The 20,308-nt window shown below is 46.3% G+C and overlaps 1 protein-coding gene across 4 annotated transcripts in view; it reads left to right on the top strand.

The window, feature by feature from the left end:
• MYO10 (myosin X) overlaps positions 1-20,308 on the top strand; it is a 229,694-nt gene that overhangs the window by 54,467 nt on the left and 154,919 nt on the right. Inside the window, exon 2 of one of the 4 annotated variants that reach the window (XM_058716057.1) lies at positions 18,133-18,330. The exons of the other annotated variants lie outside the window; for them this stretch is intronic. The gene's annotated coding sequence lies outside the window, so the exon portion shown is untranslated. The remainder of the gene's footprint in view (positions 1-18,132; positions 18,331-20,308) is intronic. 4 annotated transcript variants of the gene reach the window in all.

The following is a 20,308-nucleotide window of genomic DNA, read 5'->3' as shown; positions in this document are numbered from 1 at the left end:
GTCTGCAAGGAAGCCCGCGGCCCAGCTGGCCCCCAAGAGCTCGGGAATGCCCTGGATTTCAGCATTCCACAAGGCTTCACGTGCAAAGCCAGCTGTGGGTCGAGGCAGCTGCCTGCGGAAAGAGGCCTCCCCGCCAGCTCCTTTTGTGTGCATGGCAGTTGGTGCGGCCTCCCAGGTGGGGTGGGCCGGCACCCCCACCCCCTTTCCCCGCCCCAGGACCACTCAGATGAGTGGTAGGGGAAGGGGGAGACCAGCTGGGAGACAGTTAGGAAGATGGAGGAAAAGGAATTTGGGGACAGCATTCATGATGCACAAGCAGTGTCACTAGGGTGCCTTGAGTCTCAGGGCCAAGCTCTGAGACGACAGTACAGATGTTTTCCAGTCCGCCGACTGGACAGAATTCCCTTGTTTTCGTATTGTTGTTGTTGTTTTTGTCGTGTAAGTATATTCTCTCACCTTGTCAACCTTCTTATTTCCTTTTTTGTGGAGAGGAAGATTCGCATTCATGCACAGAGTTTGAGGGAAAGGTTACTTCTTTTGTTTTCAAAAGGAAGAAAACCTAGATTACTTACATTTTTGCCCCTCGTGGCCTCTCAAGGCTCACGTGTCCCTTGTATCGTAATGGCTGCTTCCAACCGAATTAACCGGTGGGTCCAGTTGAACCATGTGAAATCGCCATTTCTCTTGGCCGAGAGGATCGAATGTCGGCGGTTCCATGTGGTTCAGCCCAAGAACATGTTCGTGACCCGCTATTTCAGTTTTGTGCCGTAGCTTATTGAGATGCTTATGACTTGAAGATGGAATAAAAGATTGAGTTTTCCTGGTGGCTTCCAGCAAAGTTGAACACAATGGTGTTTCTGCAGTCCAGTCAAGAGGCACAGCGTATCCCTAAAACAGTATAGAGCCCTGGCTTTTGGGGTATGACTGCCATCTTAAATTCTGTTGCTCTTGCGTATGTGTGTTTGTTAACAGCTGTGACGAGCTGCGAGATTTGTATTCCCTTTTGGGGTTTCCATTTTCTCCAGGTGTGTAAATGATTTGCTGTGATCCGTTTCTGCCGTGAACATCCAGATTTGAGTGGAAAGAAAAATGAATGGGGGTACGCTTTCTTTCGAAACGGAGTTTGGGTTTTCCTCTCCATGTTGAGGGTGTGTTTATCGTGGTAAATATACATAACATAAAATCGACCGTCGTAACTATATTTAAGTGTAGAATTTGGTGGCACTAATTACATTATATGTGAAAGCCTCGCCACTATTTCGAAGACTTTTCTGTCACCCCAAATAGAAAGTCTGTACCCATCAAGCACCAACTCCCTGTGTAATTTATTTTTAAACTACTGTCCGGGTGCCCTTGCTTGTGCTGTTTTCAGAAAATAAGAGCACATTAGAAATTCTGGTTTGTATCTTCCTTAATAGACCATGTCAAGAAAAACTTGCTGTAGCCTCCAGGTTCCTAGGGGAGATGCTGACCGCTGCTGAATATCCGCACTAGCCACATGATGTGCCTGTGTAGATGGATGGTGCTGCCCCAACTCTTCCCTTCTCAAAAGTGAAGTGTCCGCATAGCCATCTAAAAGTAGGGGGTGGGGCACCTGGGTGGCTCCGTCGGTTAAGCAAGCGTCTGCTTTTGATTTCAACTCAGGTCATAATCTCACAGTTCGTGAGTTCGAGCCCTGCGGCTCTGTGCTGACAGTGTAGAGCCTGCTTGGGATTCTCTCTCTCCCTCTTTCTTTGCCCTTCCCTCACTCTCTCTTTCAAAATAAATAAATAAATTTAAAAAAAAAAAAGGAGAAAGGGGCACACTGGTGACAAGTAACAGATAATTTTTAAAAATCAGATGTGTTGGCTTCTTTTGTTGAAACTTTAGAATGGGTCCATCTGTTATTCTTGGAAGTCATTGTAATCAAAACAGTGCAGCTGCATTAAAAATACAGCATTGAGCTGGGAAACTCTTAAATTCTCTGTGTGTTTCCCACATTTTGCTACTTCGTTCTGGAAATACCCATCTCTGAGCTGGCTATTAAACGCCAGTTTGGGGAGTTTCTTAGAAATCTGCACTCCAGAGACTGAACACCGCTGGGACTTTTCAGTCCTGCTTTGAAGCCCAAGCAAAATGTACTTTGTCCAAAGTGCTTGGTTTTCAGTGAGAAAATGTTTTTACGCTCTGAAGGCCACGTGAGTCTTCCTCTCTAGAACTCTTCCAAGAATTTGGTTTGGCGTCTTGTGGCTCGAAGAGGGAAAGTCAAATGTTTCCATTCATTTTCACTCTGGGACTACAGCAAAAAAAAAAAAAAAAAAAAGGATCTGCTTGTTTATTAGGGAACCTAGCTCCAGAAAGAAAACACGTGCATGTTTGCTGATCTGCATGGCTCTGTGTTGCAAATTGATCTCACTATTGTAAATTTCAGCATTTTGAAACCTGAGGTTGTTATCCCATGTACGTCCACGTCTGCCCTGAACAACATCTACATTGGAATGGGAAACCATGGGCAGTAAAAAACACGACAGGATGTGCCGGTATTCTGAGGCACATGGGCTGTGTTAAGCGTTGCCAACCTTAGCTTGCTAAGAGGGCACACCATCTGTGTGTTGTTACCCGCCATATTCCCAGTACTAGTGAAAAATGCCTTAGAAAGACCTGAGAAGAATCCAGTCTCGGGGGCCTGCCTCCTTGCACCTTTATGTGAATCCAGCTTAAGTAGATTTAGAATCCAGGGTATTTCTGACTCTTTGAGACCGTGGTGTTTTCCCTATCCCCTTTGGACTGGACAGCTGGGCCCCACCCTGCATGGCCCCACCACTGGCTAGGTAGACAGGTGGCTAGGGACTTGGATGCTGTTAGTATTTATTGGCCCCAGTGAGGTTCTAGCTGAATACGTGCGTGCGTGTGTGCTCTCTCTGTCTCTCCCTCCCTCTCTGTCTCTCTCCCTCTGCCCCAGAGAATGTGTATAGCCTTTGCCATGGGTCATGACCTTCATTGGCTTCCTATCCTCCTTCGGTGGGTCAAATTCGTGCCTTTTTCCTTTTCTCCTTTGTGGATCTCTCTTGACTTGGGCCGCTCGGTTCCTCTGGAATGAGCCTCTTCTTCCCATCCTTTAGGCTTGGTCTATTTGTAGCCGAGCCTGCCTCTGACCTGCCTGTCCCTCTCATCTTCAGTTGACTTTGGGATTCCAGGCTCTGCTTCTGGGTGGCACACTCTCCTTGTGCCTCTGTGAGCCTGCGGTACGTCCAGACTTTTCCAGCAGCGCTAATGTGCGGGCACGCAGAGAAGGGTTGACATCTCGTGCCATCAGTCCCATTGTTACTTTCAATTTTGTGGTTAGCTTGGCAAATTAAATCGCTCCTACTTGAAGGTTAGCAGGATGCTCTCTTGCATTCCTGGTACCCATGAGCTGAACATAACTAACTAATCCCATGTGTTCAGCTCAGACCAGGTTGCATTTTATGACTGGAAGAGGTGAATAGAAAGTAGTACATCAAAACTTGATTTTTGGTTGGGGAGGGGGGGGGTGGCTCCTGGGTGGCTCCGTCGGTTAAGCGGCCAACCTTGGCTCAGGTCACGATCTCACGGTCTCTGAGTTCAAGCCCCGCGTCGGGCTCTGTGCTGACAGCTCAGAGCCTGGAGCCTCCTTCGGATTCTGTGTGTGTGTCTCTCCCTCTCTGCCCCTACCCTGCTTGCTCTCTCTCCATCTCTCAAAAAACATGAATAAATGTTAAAAAAAAATGTTTTTAAACTTTTTTTATTTTGGAGACTTAAATACCATTTGCTTATGATGAGTATCATTTTGTGAAAAATACACGTGAAGATCCTGTTTGGAAAGAAGACAGTTTACAGATTATCTGCAGGAATCAGACATGGCACCCGATAGTACTGGCTGTAATTTCAGCAGAAAAAGCAGAGGCCGTTTGTTAAAACAAATCCAGGTGGTTGTCTGTGTGACTGACGAAGTTGCATTCCATTCCAAAAATTCATTTATAGGCCTGTAATTTGGAACCAGTTTTCCCAGAGACTCTGTGCTGTACATGGGGAGTTGATTGTCCAGTCCGTGTACAAAAAGCCCGGGTACCCACAGTGCACTGGGGCGGTGCAGAAGCCCCCTGTTGCCTGATTCCAATTTTAAACGCGGTTTCAGAGGTCCACCCCAGGATGCCGCTGCGGTGGGATTAGGGGATCACATTCTTCCCGTGATCACCTCCCTGGCAAGTGGTGGGAAAAAGGAGGCACCACGTTTCTTTTTTTAAAAAAAAATTTTAAATGTTTTTATTTATCTTTGAGAGAGAGAGAGAGAGAGAGCACAAGTGGGGGCAGAGAGAGAGAGGGAGACACAGAATCCGAACCAGGCTCCAGGCTCTGAGCTGTCAGCACGGAGCCCGACACGGGGCTCAAACCCACGAACTGGGAGATCATGACCTGAGCTGACGTGGATGCTTAACTGAGCCACACAGGTGCTCCTTTTCTTTCCTTTTTTTTTTTTTTTAAATGTTTATTTTGAGAGAGCGCATGAGGGTATGCAAGTGAAGGAGGGGCAGAGAGAAAGAGAGAGGGAGAGAGAGAATCTGAAGCAGGCTCTGCACTGAGAGTGCGGAGCCCGCCGTGGGGCTCGATCTCATGAAATCCGAGATCACGACTTGAGCCGAAATCACGAGTCAGATGCTTAACCGGTTGAGCCACCCAGGCGCTTCTGGAGGTACCTCCTTTCTAAGCCACTTTCTCCACAGCAGGGTTGGCATGGAGGATAGGTAAGGGGGGTTGCCTGGTGACCTCTCCCTACCAGGAACCACACTGGTGCATTCCTGCCACTTGTGCTTCTTGGTCCTCCCAGCTCCCCTGTGGGGAAGGCATCCTCAGCCGTGTGGTAGTGCGTTGGAGGCTGAACGTAGGTGGAGTGACCTGTCCAGACGTCCACACTTGGCCGGTGACGAGGGGTGCAACTGGGGCTTGGGTCCAGAGTTGACCATCTTCCCCGTATGTTACTTCTTGAGGAGCAGACTGAAGTGAGGGGGCTGTGTTCCCACCTGCCGCTTCCCGTCCTGGCCGCTGTGCTGGGGGCGCGTCTCTCTGTGGGCCCCAGGGATGGGGTGCACCCGCGGTCTTCCTCCTCGTCATGACTTCTGAAGCTTTCTGCCGAAGTCACTCTTCAAGATTGGCGGGTTCTCCTGTTCCCTCCCCCACCTCTCCTTTGCGGTGGCTTTTGTTTTGTTTTATTGCTCTAGAGAAATAGAAAGGTCTGGAAAAAACCCACACGTTTGTTTTGATGTTCCATCGTCTTGTGTGCACAATCTTGCTTCCGTGCTGCTGCTTCTGACAAGAGTCCTTCTCAGCCCAGGCCCTGGACGATGAATTCAGCCTCTCAGCTGGGACTCAGGCCGTAGTACACTTTTTAAAAGCTTCTTGGGTGCCTCGTTTAATATGCAGCCAGGTGCAGAACTATTTCACAGACTGAATGAGCATCGTCTCAAAATATTATGGCAAAAGTTGTTGAAAAAGCCTTTTGCAAACTGGGCTTAGAAAATGCTCTCGTAACCCATCATTGCTAGGCCTGGCTTTTCCCCCCGCAAGGCTGCTTTCCTGGACATCGTTGGTGGTTCTGCGAAAGGTCTCTTCTGCCCACACTGTCTTTGACTACAGCCCCTTCTGTCTGTCCGTCTTCCTGTCCCTTCAGGGAGTACCTGCTCTTGAGCTTTTCATCTCTTTTCTCTTCCCACCGTCTCACATTGGACACTCCTTTTGAGTGGGACTTTGGGGTTTAAGTGTCGCAAACTTGGGGAGCATCGGGGTGGCTCTGTTGGTTGAGTGTCCATTGAATTTGGCTCAGGTCGTGATCCAGGTTGTGGGATTGAGCCCTGTGTCAGGCTCCATGGTGAGTGTGGAGCCTGCTTGGGATTCTCTCTCTCACCTTCTCTCTCTCTCTCTCTCTCTGTCTCAAAACAAACAAAAAAATAATTAAATGCCCCAAACTCTAGTGCAGTGTTTCTCCACGCGTGCGCCTCCCTGACTAGCTGCTTCCTAATCACTTAGTGGCCCTTGTTGCCGATGCAGGTTCCTTGGCCCTTCCCTGGATCCACTTCTGTGAAGATGGCCCTGGGATCTGTGTTTTAACAAGGGTCCCGCCTGTTTCTGTTGGCCCTGAAGTTAGGGAACCGCTGACTCTGTGGGTGTACTGATCTGAGATGAATTGGAGAGCCGTTCTCCTTACCTTTCTCTCCCTGTCTGATTTGCTGTTTGCTTCCAAGGGGGCTGGTCCCTGCCCTGTGGGGTAGGGGACTAGGGGGAGGAGCTGTGCTCCTGATGGCGTGACCCTCAGGTTGGGTTCTCTCATTCTCCCCATCTCCCTCACCCACAATCCCACCCCCTTTTCCTTCTGTGTCTGGAACAGAACCCAGTGTTTGGGGACCTTTCCTTCCAGCTGAAGATACAATGAAGGTTTTTCTAATTTGTCAGTGGAGATGTTCCACTGGTAAAGCAGCTTCCTGAAATCCCCCCTCCTGTTTTGTTTTTTTGTTTTTTTGTTTTTAAGGTTTATTTATGAGAGAGAGAGTGTGTGAGAAGGGGAGGGGCAGAGAGAGGGGGGAGACACAGAATCCGAAGCAGGCTCCAGGCTCCGAGCCCAACGCAGGGCTTGAACTCATGAACCGTGAGATCATGACCTGAGCCGAAGTCGGACGCTTAACCGACTGAGCCGCCCAGGCGTCCCCTGAAATCCCTTCCTCAAGTTTGAGCACGGAGGCCATCAGTGATGGGCTTGAATTTAAACAACTCAATTGAATTACATTTGTTTCTGAGGAAAGCTGGACCTGTTTCTCTTTCAAGAGAGGGAGGGTCTTGGGGTGTGAAGGAAGGGCAAGGGCCCTGGCGTTCAGAGCAGCCCTGGGTGGGGATGGGTGAAGGCGGTCTCCCCTGGAGGGGGCTTGTTTCCTCATTCCTCGAGCGGTGCACCTGCCATCCTGCCCGGAAAGAGCCCACGGGGCTGGATGAGAGGCATCATAAAGAAGGGTTGGGTAAATCCCAAGCAGCTGCCCCACATTCAGGAGGAAAAGGCGCTTCTGCCCAGCGGATAACTATTCTAGTAACTTCCATCTAAGGAGTGTCGGTTTCTAAAAGCAGCAGTGAAAGCGCGAGCTTCCAGTTTTTATTTCAAACCAATTGCATCGCCCTGTTAAAGGTAGGGAATCGAACTAAGTGGTTAGTTAGGAATTTTGGCTGGGAAGGGACACCCGTGAACTTTCTAAGGTAATGGAAATGCTCAGTGTGTTCTGTGTGGTTCGTCAAGCTGTGTATTTTGCTGTGTGCAAGGTAAACTTTCAGTTTTTAAAAACACCATCTAGCTTTCCTGAAGGCAGCTGTTTGCGTTGAAGTGTGTGCACCAACACGCGGCTGACCTCCAAGCTTGTGTAATTACTCCAGTGTTCAGTGAAGCGGCTGCAGCAAACCCTGGCCAATGCCTGCTGCCTGTTTTTGTATAGCCCACGAGCCTACAAGTTAATGGTTTTAACATTTTTTACTGTTTGGAAACATCAAAAGAATAGTATTTCATGACACGTGAAAGTGACCTGAAATTCACATTTAATGAGGAGGTGTTGGAACACAGCCATCCCCATTCATTGACTGGTCGTGTGAGATTGCCTTCAGACTCCAGCGGCACCCTAGAGGGGTGGAAAAGCTTTTTTGCCCTCTGGTCCTTTGCGGAAGAAGTTTGCTGACCCTGATCTAAAGGATCATTTTCCCCAATTACTTCTGATGTGATATTTGGTGCCAGGGCCTTCTAGTGGCTTCTAGTCCTGGCTATAAATCGGGATGATCCCTTGAGGGGCTGCTCATGGAGATTCCTGGGCCCCTACTCAGGCCCAGTGGTATAGCCTCTCTGGAGGGGGTGCCCAGGAATCCGGATTTGCAACCAGCCGGCAGGAGTCTGTGCTGTGAACCCCAACTAGCAGATGGATTCGTGGTTAAGCCCCATCATTTTGTTTTGCTTGTGAGGTGGAAATGTCTTGCCCACGAGGATAAAGGTCATCAGTGACAAAACCCAGGTTTCCTGCTACCCTGTAGGGCAGCGGCTCTCAGAAGTGAACAGGCCTCCGAACATCAGACTCCCCCTGACCCCTCCCCAGGGAGGGCTTATTAAACCACGGGATCCTGCGTCTCCACTCACAGTTTGATTTGGCAGGTCTCGAGTGGAGCCTGAAAATGTGCATTTCTGACAGGCTTCCGGATGCTGCTGATGCTGCTGGTTTGGGAACCACACTTTGAGAACTGGTTTGTAGGGCTTGTTAGGTTGTATGTATGGATTGCTGCGTTTTTTTTAATCCGTGTTCTAAATGCACCTCATACACAGTCTTCTCTCCAGAACATGTTCTTTAAAAACACGGATGGTGGGGCGCCTGGGTGGCGCAGTCGGTTAAGCGTCCGACTTCAGCCAGGTCACGATCTCGCGGTCCGTGAGTTCGAGCCCCGCGTCAGGCTCTGGGCTGATGGCTCGGAGCCTGGAGCCTGTTTCCGATTCTGTGTCTCCCTCTCTCTCTGCCCCTCCCCCGTTCATGCTCTGTCTCTGTCTGTCCCAAAAATAAATAAAAAACATTAAAAAAAAAAATTAAAAATAAATAAATAAATAAATAAATAAATAAATAAATAAATAAAAACACGGATGGTCACTCACACAGTCCGCGTACTGTTCTTGACTGCTATAGCCATAAAAGAAGCATTCTTGAAAGGTGTCTTGTCAAAAACGAGACGTCGTCTGGCCATCTTAGTTTTAAATACTAACACCTGTTAACGGTTTAGTCTGTAAGCGGCTATTTGGGGGGGGGGGTGGTGGTCAATGGAGAGCCACTCCCAGGCAGAGCAAAAATAAGAAAGCCAATGTGCTGTGTGTTAATTATATCCCAGCACATTTCCAAAAAGTTTTGCAAAAATGACTTGATGGTGCCTTTACACAACCTTCAGAAGTTACTGTGCAGATTTGGACACCTAATGCCTATTATTTTTTTTATATATAAGTTTATTTTTGAGAGAGAACGAGAGCTAGTGGGGGAGGGGGAGGGAGGGAGGGAATCCCAAGTAGGCTCCATGCTCAGTGCAAACCCAGCGTGGGTCTCAGTCCCACGACTGTAAGATCACGACCTGAGCCGATAACAAGAGTCGGAGACTTAAACCGACTGAGCCATCCGGGTGCCTCCCCGATGCCTTTTCTAATATTGAAGAGCAATTAAATTGTTAACCAGTTGTCATTCCAGGCAAATACATAGCCCTCATTTTCTAAGGGAAATGCCAGAAGCAGAGAGGAAGGAGAGCGATTCTGTATTTAGAAACTGTGGGTAGAACCCCTCAAGCTTTTGACGGTCCGTTTTGGTTTGATATGCTACTTTTTGCCATTATCCGTGCCACCCGGGTACAGAGAACATTGGGCTGGTGACCAGGAAGGGGACCGGGACTAAGGTAAGGTAAGCCTGGTGCTCAGTGCAAGATATAAAGAAGCACTCAGTCAGGGTCAGGACGAATTTGCATGCTTCTCCCCTCCCCCTCCCCCCCCAATTGATTGCTCCTTAAATTGTACACCCTGGCCACCTGCCTCCCCCTAGCCTGGCCCTGATCAGAATCTGGGAGCTTAAGCAAGGCTCTCTAGGACAAGAGGCCTGCTGTAGACTCGAACCTCCCCCCTTCCCTTTGCTTTGCTGCAGTGATTCATTGACATGCCTCATTTCCAACGGTCCTTTGATAGTTTTCAAATATCTGTGTCAGTACATTTTAGGGAACTTGTTCAGGATTGAATTACCGCAGTGCGCACTGCAGGGTGTCATGATGGTTTGGAATATTCGTAGGAAGTTTTGAGGGGACAGATATCCCCCAAGGGTTTCCTAGATGAAGACTTTAGAGCAGGCTTGTGCAATCCCTTATAAAACTGCAACATTGCATTTACAAATTCAGCACGTGGACCGTATTAGAAGTTCCAAGTGCCTTCGTTTCAGAGGTTCAAGTTGGTCTTCGATCTAGCTGCGGTGGGGGTGTTCCAAATCATTTTTGTAATAATTTTTAAATAATGTAATGGAATTTTTAAGTCTTCCACTAAGGGTAACTGAGTAGCCAGCCCTTGAGAATTCAAGTATTTTTGTCTTCTGGAACGATCTTCTGTTCTGAAATGGATCCACCTTCCTGCCGTGTCGGAGTTCACAGTGGCTTGCTCTAAGCATCTGCTTTTATTCTTGCAGAGGGAGCTAATGACAGATGTTCACGGGGTGATTCTGAGAAACCTTCGCTCCCGTGACCGTGGCCTGGAACATATGCTGTCCTCAGTTTCAGGAAGCTTTTGTAACGAAGGACTCAAAAGAGATCAGGCCACTGGGGCATATTGCCAGCAAGCATGCCTTTGTGAAGGGCAAATCCTGTCCGATTAACCTAATTTCCTTCCCCGAGCAGTGATCAACCAGGGACATTAAAATAGCAGATTTTTCCATGTTAGCATTTTTTTTTCTGACTTAAACAACGTTCGTAATTAAAGTTTGAAGATCATTCACTTAAAAAAATATATTCTTTGTTTTTCCTCCTTACATCGAAGAGGACTTGCCTCAGCAAACAGTACATGGGCCTCGTAAACATTCACTGGAGGTTAGCACTAGTGAGCAGAGACGTCAGCATCCAGATCCACGTACTTATTTTGGATGTTTCCGTTTGGGTCGTTCTCCGCGATGGTAGGATGATGTAAATACCATAGAGAAAATAATTCTCGCCTTTTGAGGAAAGTCAGACTCAGAAGTATCCATTATTGGCTCGTTGCTATCTTTGATGGAGACTTTAAAATAGTTTGCAGATGTTACTTTTAGCTAAAAGAGGAAAAGAGACTGTAGCCACATTTGAGCACCTAGGACATGATATGATTAGTTAATAACTCTCGCAAGTTTGAGCCGTGGTCTGAAATGAAACGGAATGGTTTTTCTTTTAACAGCTGTACTGCGGTGTGATTCGCATCCCCAACAGTTCACCCGTTAAGAGTGTACATTTGAGTGGCTTTTAATATATTCACAGATCTGTGTAACTGCCACCACCAGAGTCTGTTTGGGAAACTTGGTTACCCCAAAAAGAAACCTTGTACCCCTTAGCTGTCACCCCTAAACACTCCCATCCCAACCCCCAACCCCCAACCCCAGGCAGTGATTTTCCGTTCCGATGGATCTGCCTGTTCTGGATGTAAGTGAAATCCTGCAAATAATCTTCCGCGACTGACTTCTTCCACGTAGCATGACGTTTTCAAGGTTCATCCGTGTTGCAACGTGTGCACTTCATTCCTTTTTATTGCTGGGTAATTTTCCATCGTATGGTTATGCCACATTTGATTTAAAAGGAATAGTCTTCTAAGGCTTGGTAGAACAGGGGCGCCTGGGTGGCCCAGTTGGTTGAGCGTCAGACTTCGGCTCAGGTCGTGATCTTGTGGCTTGTGAGTTCGAGCCCTGCATTGGGCTCTGTGCTGATAGCTCAGAGCCTGGAGCCTGCTTCAGATTCTGTGTCTCCCTTTCTGTCTGCCCGTCCCCTGCTCATGCACTCTCTCTTCTTCAAAAATAAACAAACGTTAAAAAAAATTTTAAACTTGGTAGAACAGAAAAGTATAAAAGAAAATGAATAGCCAGCTGTATAAGCCCACTTTTTATATGGTTTATAATGGGTCACACAGGTAATATTTCCAAAAGTAAGGATGATATTTTACTGTAAAAAACAGTTTAGACTTTCTCTTAGATGCAATTTTTACTTCTTTTTGAGAGAGAGAGGAAGTGTGAGAATGTGTGTGGGCGGGGCAGAGAGAGGCGGGGAGAGAGAGAATCCCACGCCCCATGCTGTCAGCACAGAGCCCAATGTGGGGCTCCATCGCACAAACCATGCGGTCATGACCTGAGCTGAAACCAAGAGCTGATGCTTAAGAGTCGCCCAGGTGTCCTTCTTAGATACTATTTCTAATTATGGTCTCACATCTGAAAGCGGGTACTTTTTTTTCAAAGTTCTGGGAAGATCGCAAGATCATTAAGGTTTAGAGAAATGGGTTCTACAGAAGCAGCCCAGGACATGGGTTATACAGCATGAAGGAGGCCAGTAGGTTAGTGTAAGTGGATGGGATACTTACATCGATAGTGCAGACCAGCTCCTCTCTCCCACTGGGAAAAATGGATGTCAGCCCAGCTAGGAAAGCTAGTGGGGAGGGACATCCTGACCCGGAGGATGTCAAGGACAGCACGGAAGGACAGCAGAAGGGATGGCTGGCTTCCTTCGCCTTTGAGAATAAATAGTTGGGCTCTCATCTGTCTGGAAAAGGAAGAATGCTATGGATCTTAGAGCCGAGGATTTCCAGGGATCGTTTCTTCCAGCCTCTTCTAAGCAGGTGACAGATGGTCACGGATATTTCCTTGCACAGGCGAGACTGTATCGTCGTCCCGACTCAGGAGCACAGCTGAGAATCACTGTAGGTCACCTTGACATTTGACGATGTCGTAGAAATGGAACAATTTTTAAAAAGAGAAGATGTAACTTTAAAAAGTGACCTGTGATACTGAATTCTGTTTGTAATGGAATTTTTTTTTTTTTTTCAACGTTTTTTATTTATTTTTGGGACAGAGAGAGACAGAGCATGAACGGGGGAGGGGCAGAGAGAGAGGGAAACACAGAATCGGAAACAGGCTCCAGGCTCCGAGCCATCAGCCCAGAGCCTGACGCGGGGCTCGAACTCACGGACCGCAAGATCGTGACCTGGCTGAAGTCGGACGCTTAACCGACTGCGCCACCCAGGCGCCCCTGTAATGGAATTTTGAGATTCTCTCAGTGGTGTCTCAAACCATCCCCGCTTTGCTTGTAGTCCTGCCCCCTGCCGGTCCCCCCAGGGACAGTTTACTGTTGTCCCTCAGCTACTCTCTAGGACTGCCTGGCAAAGGCTTTGGAGGAATTCCTGGAAGGGATGCCAGGGTTCACACAGGTCATTTTACGCCAAGCATTTATTGAGTAATTTGGGGGAAGAAAGGGCGGAGCGGATCACGTCGTTTTGCTGGGTCATTTCGTGTGTTGAGTGGACGTGGCCCCGAATGCTTTGTCCAAGTCATCTGAGCGCGAAAACAAGCACGGTGGGCACAGAGGGCTTCCCTTGTATGGCTCAGGCCTCATTTCCTTCTGTGTGCTGTCTTCTGCTTGAGGGTAATGAGGGCCAGCCAGTCCCGGCCTGGAGAGTAACCCAAATGAACTGGAAGAGGCAAGGGGCTAACCAGCCGCCATCTGTCGAGGGATTCGTGGCTGGGTTTCACAAAACCCGTTAAGAAATTGAATTAATGTCTGGAAGCCAGAGGCAAAATAAATAAATAAATAAATAAACAAACAAACAAATAAATAAATAAATAAATTTATTTTTGGCGCCTGCTGCCCAGTAAACCATTGTGAGTGAATGCACTTAGGATAAAACTGAAAATAAGACCCGATGAATGAGTTGATTTTCCCTGTGCGAAGGAGAAGAGAGCTGTTTCTTTACATCCAGTGTTAAGCCAGTGTAGGTAATTGTTCAGTGACAGCACAGGTGTGACCTAGAATCTGTACTTCTCGTTACTTTGTGACTTTTTTTTAAACCGATGCCCTCGAGTGTATGGCTTTTTTAAGGTGGTTGAAATTATTTAAGACTCTGTTCTTACAGGGTTTGTTCACTGTGTCTATATCTCCGTCTCCGTCCATCCATCCCAACCAATGATGAGCACATCTCTTCTGATTTCCTCAACCAAATTGAGGAATGTCATAGAAGTAATATCATGTTTGTATGCAATATCACGTGTTTGTATATTGATACTTAAAGGTTTGTTTTCTAAGTTGACATTATTTGGTTGGATCTTCCCGGTGCACCCAGTTCAGGAAATAAAAATCACCATCACCGTTCTGCAAATCTGAATAGTCTCAAAAAGGTCACTACCTCCCATGGTCCCTGTGAGCCCCCAAATGTGGTGTGGAGGTGCTGGACAAGCCTGACATTTATATCATTCTGTGTGGTTTGTAAAGTATTTTCATTGGATTGATCTTCTTTTGATCCTTAGAACAAACGTGTCACCCAAATCTCTGATTTTTAAAATGTCATGTAAGAGGATCTTTATTACCACTTCTCTGTTGCATAGACAGAAGCGATTTTGGGGTCCATCAGTGTCTGGGACCTGACTTCCTGGTATAAAAGCTAGGTGGCTGGGGGTGAGATTCATTCCTAAGGGACCATCTCCTCTGGGTTTAAGGACGACTTTTCCTTAAAAAGTGTGAAAACCATGCAGGTGTAAGAAAAAGGTCCCAGAACCTAACAGCTACTTTTTCATTCTGTCCCTGCAAGACTTCGGGTTCAGTCCCAAGGTAGAAATAAAGTTTTTATGCTGTCTACTGTTTTAATTAAAAGTCATTTTACATGGCAGGAAAAATCCAGGGTGAGTTGTTTCGTTTGTTTGTTTGTTTGTTTTATTTTCTCCCCTAACCCCAGCTTTTTTTAGAGCTTGTTTTAAGGTATCAGTGTTACAATTAGGTTGTGCTTACCTATAAATGCACAACCTTTTCCTCCTCTTTGTCCTTGCCAATGTATTTACTTTTTATGGTTCTAAGTAATGCGTACACCCAGCGTGGGGCTCGAACTCACAACCCTGAGATCCAGAGTCGCACGCTCTGACTGAGCCAGCCAGGCACCCCTCTAAAATTCTTAAAAAAAAAAAAAAAAAAAAAGTGAGCAGCTGGGAGTTGGAGTGTTGGGTTTAATGTCAGGTCAATATAAATAAGAAATAGCTGGGTGAATTGGTGGTGTTCTTTGATGAAAGTCCCTTTCCTGTGATTGTCGGGCTAGGCAGAAGGGCTAATACTCCAAGGGCTATATGTGTAGACCAATTAATTTTTTACTCGCCTAAAAGCATCCGTCTTTGTCTTACAGAGATTCCAGGCCTCAAATTGCCGTTGGGATCAGACTTGCTGAATAAATAGTTTATATGTTCGTCTTCTCAGTTACTTTGTGTGAATAAAGTGTGAGCCATCTGGGCCCCTCTGTGCTTTTATCTCGCTGGCTCTGAAAGAGCCAACTCGGCTTTTGTTTTGAGGTCAAGGCGGATGTACAAGTCTCCATGTTGATTTCTTTGGTGTGGCTGGCATGGATCTTAGCTGCTTTGAGATGTTGAGAAGATTTCAAACCAAGTTGGGGAAGAACAACATAAATTGGTGGGTTGTTTTTTTTTTTTTCTTTCCATCGAAGTCGACTAATGCAAATATTTCATGAACAAGTGTCCTCTGGAATAAGTCCATTTATTTTTTTTTTTTCAACTTTTTTTTTTTTTTTTTAAATTTATTTTTGGGACAGAGAGAGACAGAGCATGAATGGGGGAGGGGCAGAGAGAGAGGGAGACACAGAATTGGAAACAGGCTCCAGGCTCCGAGCCATCGGCCCAGAGCCTGACGCGGGGCTCGAACTCACGGACCGCGAGATCGTGACCTGGCTGAAGTCGGACGCTCAACCGACTGCGCCACCCAGGCGCCCCAAGTCCATTTATTTAACACCATTTGGATGTTTCTCTAAATTTGTTGTTAATCTTAGGATTTGGGGTTTTTTTTGTTTTGTTTTGTTTTTGCCAGATGTTTAACTTCTGTCTGGATCCTGCAGCGATATATCTGAGAATGTCAGAACGTGAAATATTTTGGTGTTAATGTATTATGGGAAAGTCCCTCTTCCCATCCACAAAAGTCTGCATCAGTCTCTAAATGTATCGTCCTGATTTGACCTTTTTCTTTGCCACCTTGTGCTCTTACAGTTGTACTTTATTCTAGGGGCATGAAGACTGTGTCGTTAATACAAATTTGGTCATAACTGGCTTCTATGTGAATTTGTTGCTCTTAAGATTATGCCAGAAGCGGTCTTGTGAGTGTATTTTTAGTTACCTTTGGAAAAGCCATTTTGTTTAAAAGATGGGTGGGGCAGGGGATAAAATCACTGTTGACCAGCAGTTTGCAGCTTGGGCCGTGGCAATCTGTAAACGCACGTAACGTGCGGATTACGGAGTGATGCTATTTTCAGTTATCAAAATGGGAGGAGAAAAATGCTTTAAAAGTAATTCATTCAAATACAGACTGAAAGTGCTGCTTCTCTAGTTGCTATTATTTTAATCTTCCTAAGTGATACTCCTATTTCCAAATGTATTTGAAAAAACTTACATGCCCACGAGGGATGCTGATGCCCTAGGCACAGCTCAAGAGGAGCCTTGATCTGTACCGTCCAGGACTTGCATTTAAACAATGTAACCAGCCATGGCAACTGGTTCCAGTAATGGTGGTGATGATCCTAGACACCAGCCTCTTGAGTTGTCTGGTGGTGAGACTGGTCCTTCTCTTCGTAGCCGATAGATACCAGCTACTAGTGTTTCTCAAAGACTTGACTAGTCCTAAATGGTGTCAGGAGAAGTAGGTGGTGGGGGTTGGCTAACCCAAGTTTGGGAAAGGCTACGTTATTTTTCAGAAGTGTAAAAAGCACATTTAATCTTACTTTCTACAATAATGTTTGTTTCCTTCCTTCCTTCCCTTCCTCCTTCCTCTTTTCCTTCCTCCCCTCCCCTCCCCTCCCCTCCCCTCCCCTCCCCTCCCCTCCCCTCCCCTCCCCTCCCCTCCCCTCCCCTCCCCTCCCCTCCCCTCCCCTCCCCTCCCCTCCCCTCCCCTCCCCTCCCCTTCTCTTCTCTTCTCTTCTCTTCTCTTCTCTTCTCTTCTCTTCTCTTCTCTTCTCTTCTCTTCTCTTCTCTCCCAAACACCAAGAGAAGCTATTGGTAAAATTAATGCCCATCAACAGGACTTCACTTTGAGAAATGCTGACCCAGATGTTGGTTCCTTTTTTGTGATCGCTACTTTCATTTGGGTTCTCATCGGCATTAATCAGCTAATAGCAACACTGTCTTTAGGATATGAGTCCTGTGGAAGTACCGTTTGGATGCCTTCCTATTTTAAAAAACCTTTAAGGAGTGTGTTTGATTATTGTGTGTCCCTCTTCTTGGGCTCTGAGCTCCATGAGGGCGGAGGCCGGGTTTATTTTGTTCTACATCACCTTGGCACCTCCCAGGACACTGCCACTTAACAAGTGTTCAATAAATAGTGAGTGGATGAAGGAATGAAGACGAGCTGTGTTCTAGACTGTATACATTTCAAGTTCTGTCACCCTGCCACCTGTGTTGAGGGCAATGGTTTATCTTAAGTAGTCTGAAGAGACGTATCTCCGCAATGAAATATGATTTTGGTGATAAAGACAACAGGGTCCCAGCTTGACTGCCACCGACTGAGGAACTCAGGACAGTTACATAACATCAATCATCTGTTTTCTCACCTGTGACACGGTGACAGTTCTACCTTTCAGGGTTGGTTTGAGGAAAAGGGGGGTATATGAGGGTGCTTAGGGATGAGCCGGCATTGTGTATGCTTAGCACCTGTCACGTATTAGAAAGTGTCGTCCAGGGGCGCCTGGGTGGCTCAGTCGGTTGGGCATCCAACTTCGGCTCAGGTCATGATCTCACGGTCCGTGAGTTCGAGCCCCGCGTCGGGCTCTGTGCTGACAGCCGGAACCTGGAGCCTGTTTCAGATTCTGTGTCTCCCTCTCTCTGACCCTCCCCCATTCATGCTCTGTCTCTCTCTGTCTCAAACATAAATAAACGTTAAAAAAAATTTTTTTAAAAAAAAGAAAGTGTTGTCCCAAAGGCACGCCCTGTCTTTAATGATTCCCCGCCTTTCAGTGCCAGCTGGCTCATTACAAACCTGTTGTGCCCACCCAGCTTGTCTCCATCCCATTTTAGTTGCTTTGACAAAAAGAACTGAGAGAATGTCAGCATTGGGAGCTGGTGAGTGACACTTGGGCTGTTCCATGATGACCAACATCTAAAAGAATTTTTTTATGGTCATGGACTGTCGGGAGCCAGGTGTTAGCCTTTATGCTTGGGTGTGGGAGAGAAGGAAGAAAAGGGATCTGGCAGATTCGTTCTAGAACATACTGTCTCACACCCAGAAATGACTGCCACCCTTCAGTGGTTTCAAGGTGGTTTTCAGTGTTGCGAAAAGCTTGGTGCGAGCCAGCCTTCATCCAAACCCTCTTTAGTCTTATGACACTTAAATGTAGTAATGTCATAATTAATTCTCTAGGAGCTTGTGTTTTTGTTTGGCCTCATTTCACTTTGACAATAAAAGCAACGATACAACCCAAGCGCACAGTTGCCCACAATCAGTGCATTTGATGTCCCTTCTCACCTGGGTGCTGCAGCTCGGTGGTCCCCAGGCCTTCTGATTCCTGCATCCAGAGATTCTAGACCGACATAGTTATCCTGTCTCTTACATTGTCAGGTAAGGGCATTGAATAACTCTTGCCATCATTTTAATTTTAAAAGACAGTGTCAACATACTGAAAGTGGGAAGACGTGATCTCAGAATAAAGGATAACTTTTTAAAGGGAGGAAATTAAACTTTATGAAAAACTAGTTCCATTGTCTTTTTTTTAAATTTTTTTTTTAATGTTTATTTTTGAGAGAGAGAGAGAGTGTGAGTGGGGAAGGGGCAGAGAGAGAGAGAGAGAGAGAGAGAGAGAGAGAGTCGACGCAGGCTCCAGGCTCTGAACTGTTAGCACAGAGCCCAATGCAGGGCTTGAACCCGTGAGCTGTGAGATCATAACCTGAGCCAAAGTAGGACACTTAACCGACTGAACCACCCAGGCGCCCCAGTTTCATTGTCTTCTATTTCTTATTTGGCTACTGAAAATTAGCAGCCCCAGTTAAGAATTGGGAAGTCCCTACTACTACTACTCAATGGGAGAAAATGCAGCCCCTACTTCAGGCTTGTAATTCCTGGACCTTGTCTTAGGGAGAGGGTTAGTTCTGTACTTGGTGCTTTACTTTTTTATTTTTTTACTGTTTGTTTTTGAGAGCGTGCGAGTCGGGGAGGGGAAGAAAGAGAAGGGGACGGAGGATCCAAAGTGGGCTTTGCACTGACGGCGGTGAGCCCAGTCAGGGCTGGAACTCGTGAATGATCATGACCTGAGCCGAAGTCAGATGCTCAACCGACTGAGCCACCCAGGGGCCCCTCATTCCTTTCGTTTAAGGACAAGGTTTGATTATTTTTATACAGCTTGTTAAGGCTTCGGTTACATGTTTTGGTAAGATAATTAAGACAGTTATATTCAAAAAAAGAAATATGTATCTGGAATCCCTCTGCTTCAGATAAAATTCTTACTGGAAAGCTTACACGTTGTCCAGACTACATAAGCCCCTTCGTGTCTTAACTGGGGTTTTTGTGAAATTTTGAGTTTTGCAGACCTTGACTTAAAAACCGCCGAGAATGATCTAATCAGCATCACGCTGATTCTTAATGTTGCTATGACTTTCACCTTATTTCATAGTTGGGTTGGCCTACTTTTAAGGACAAAAATTAGAATACAGGGTGAAACTGAGAATTAGTGGTGGAATACAGGTTCTCTTGCTTTTCAAAAAACAAACAGAAAAAACCAACCAGCCATTTGGTTCTGGTAGGTTAATTTATTAGTGAAAAGATCAACTGAGTAAGTTTTCTTACTTTGTTTTTTAATATCCCCCTTGCCGTGCTTTCATAACTATGTATTTGCCCTTTTTGATCGTGAATATGGAGAAAGCAAAGAGCCAGTTAATCAAGTTGCTGGAGAAAATGTAGTGGGTTGTTGGATATATTCTCAATTTTCAGAAATCTTTGTTCTCTGTTCCACCTACCTCATAAAGGGGTGCTTTGAGAAGGAAAACAAAACAAATTATGTGGAAGTGAAAGGTCTGCGTGAATGTGTGCTGTGGGCCTGATCGCAGGGCAACGTGTTTCTTCTGTGACTTTCGTAAAGAATTCGGAGCCCAATGGATCAGCCTTGAGCTGGAAAAGGAATCGATCCTTCAGAGAAAAAGAAGTAGATAAAATTGTTTGGAAGAAAATCGTTTTCTGATAGTATGATTTGAAGGAATCGTTGTAAGGATGCCCAGGGGAAAGAAGATGGAAACAGAAACAGCTCCCCAGGTTTAAAGAGGGGAGTAGGCAACGGAGAATAAGAGAGTGGACGGTGTATTGTGACTAGTTCAGAGGCCCATTCGACTGGAGACTCAGGCAAACCCACTTTTCCTGTTGTGCCCACTTTTTCCCTCTCGTGTGTCAGTCGTTTTGGTCTGTTGGGATAAAGTATAATAAAGTTCTATGGGTTCAGTATTTGAAGTTCTTATGCAACCTTGTAATTATTATTTATTGGTGTCCTCGCTTAGCCTTCCCAGCCTAACCTGTGCAAACCAGTTTTGAAGCTATTAGTGAGTTCAGAAGA

Source organism: Neofelis nebulosa, chromosome 1 (genome assembly GCF_028018385.1).
Source record: "Neofelis nebulosa isolate mNeoNeb1 chromosome 1, mNeoNeb1.pri, whole genome shotgun sequence".
NCBI lineage: Eukaryota > Metazoa > Chordata > Mammalia > Carnivora > Felidae > Neofelis > Neofelis nebulosa.
The sequence above is the reverse complement of the archived record's forward strand: the minus strand, read 5'-3'. Positions and strand labels throughout refer to the sequence as shown.